The sequence below is a fragment of the Pan paniscus genome, chromosome 18, assembly GCF_029289425.2.
Source record: "Pan paniscus chromosome 18, NHGRI_mPanPan1-v2.0_pri, whole genome shotgun sequence".
Taxonomy (NCBI): Eukaryota; Metazoa; Chordata; class Mammalia; order Primates; family Hominidae; genus Pan; species Pan paniscus.
Window position 1 is genome coordinate 31884460 of NC_073267.2, and position 2491 is coordinate 31886950.

Here is a 2491-nt window from a genome sequence, read left to right on the forward strand (position 1 = left end):
GGGTGAGTTGAGGACAAGGTGCTCCTTCCTGCCTCCTTTTCACAGTTCCAACAAACCCCTCCCCTGAAGCAGAATCCTGCTGTGACCTGAGGGGAGTGGGGGACAGTGGGCTGAATTGGGGGTGCAGGAGAGCATTAGCAGCCTCTCTTCCAAGAGACACAGCCCCCGGCACCTCCACCCGGCCCAGCACCCACCGTCTCGCTGGACTCAGGCTCACACCTGCCAAGGCTTTTGGCGCTGGCCGGCGTCTCCCCACCGGCACCTGGAGGAGTGACAGGGGCTACTGTCTTACAGCAGTGGGAATGCCCAAACATGGAGAGGGGCAGACGGAGAGATGGGCAGCTTCGAGGGAGTCGAGAGCCTGAGACAGAGGGCAGGGGGCAGGCTTGGCAGCACATTCCTGCCAACAGGCCTTTAAGGTTATTCATTTCTACCTCCCCCGGCTTCCCAGAGGGGGAAACAAGCCAGGGAGGGAAAGCCACCCGCCAGGAGCTGCAGAAGGGCTGTTCTAGGGAAGGCTGTGGGTGTGAACTGCCATGGAGGGAGGCTGAGCCAGAGGCGCCCTCGGGGATCCCTTCCCACAGGGGTCTCCACGCCCAGGGATGGAAAGTGATCCTCCTGTCATACCTGAGGGCTGGAGCTAAAAGCATGGGACACAGAGACACCCTGGCCAGTCCCTGATGAGTGCAGAACTTCGGTTTAACCATCTGTAAAGAAAGGCTTAGAGGGAAAGTCTCTCAGGCCCCAACAGCCAAGACATGCTGGTCTGAGGAGTGGGTGGGTGTCCTCGTCCCCCTCCCCTGCCCATCTTTGGAAGGCAGGTCCCTGAAGGCTGGCAGGGCTGGGGGAGGGGGAGCCTCAGAGCACCAGTTGCTGCTGGAAGATTAGGAGGGGATCAGGCCCTGCTTACCCCGGGGCACCACAGCCTTCACTGGCCATCTCACTAAGAACCCAGCACCCGGCTCTCCAAAGCTTCCCCCCCTTTCAAGGCCAGTCCTATCCCCAGTCTCCTGAGGCCAAGGTTTGGGGAGCCCCAGAAATTAGAGCAAGCAGGAGAGCCAGCAGGCTTCCCTCGGCTAGCCCCCCGCCTGGGTGGCCTGGAAGCCCAGCTGTCTCCTGTCCATCTCCCTACAGGACACAAGGCCCAGAATAGCAAGGTCATGAGCATGGGTAGGGCCTCCTGGAGGTGGGGGCTGAAGCTGAGGGGCATGAGGGTGTGGGCTCCTTGCTGCCTGGGCGGGGAGTGAGGCAGGATGCTGAAAGGCAGAGCTGGACAGCGGGGAAGGGAGAAGGCCGAGCTCTGCGGGTGGGATTCTTCAGCCCCAGGCCCCTCCTTGTTGGCACCCACTACCCCCAGAGCTGGGAAGCCCAGGGGTGCCCTCTGTTGGAGGGCACAGCCACAGATCAGGAAGACTGATTCCAAGAGCAGAGCCTGTGTTTTACGGGGTGGAGGGGTGTGCCACAATGGGGGTGGTGTTATAAACTCAAATGCCCACAGGGCCAGGCCCTCCCAGGGAGCAAAATGAGCTGGTGGGGATGGGGCAGATGTGGAAGTGGACCCGCACCACTGGATCTTCTGATTTTTAAGAGAAGCCAGTGATTTTTTTTTTTTTTTTTTAGACAGAGTCTCGCTCTGTTGCCCAGGTTGGAGTGCAATGGTGCGATCTTGACTCACAGCAACCTCCACCTCCTGGGCTCAAGCAATTCTCCTACCTTAGCCTCCTGAGTAGCTGGTATTACAGGCGCGCACCACCACACCCGGCTAATTTTTTGTATTTTTAGTAGAGACGGGGTTTCTCCACGTTGGTCAGCCTGGTCTTAAACTCCTGACCTCAGGTGATCCACCCACGTCGGCCTCCCAAAGTGCTGGGATTACAGGCGTGAGCCACCACACCTGGCCTGTGATCTGAATTTTTAATGTGAAACTCAAATGGACACCATGTCCAGGCCAAGCAAACCATGTCAGCAGCTCTGACTCAAGATGAAACTTCACATGTCACAGATGAGGATGCTCAGGCCCGGCGTGGCTACACCTTGCCCAGGCCAGTGAGTGGCAAGGCCAGGACAGAAGCTAGTGCTCTCTGCCGTCCCTCCAGCCTGGCTTTGAGAAGGGGGCCATTGGGCCCCTCTGCGGCTACCCTGTGACTGCCACGTTCAATCTCTTCCAGCACAGCCACGGTGCCTCCCATCTCTCGCTGCCAGCTCTCTCTAGGGTACGCAGCCATAACTCAGGAAGGGCCACTGGAGATCACCATGCCTGCCATTCACAGCACTGTCCCATGACAAAAACTCGCAGGAGACCCCAAGAGCATCATTTAGTGCTCCACGAACAAGGCTGTCAGAGACAGGGATGGCCCCGAAAGCACAGCACTGCAGAATGATGGGGACTGGCCTGGGCCAGCCCTCTGGCCTGTGGGCACTGAGTGGGCTGCCTTCCCAACCCAGCTGTCCCCAGTCCCCACAGCAAACAATGGCCATAGCCATCACGATA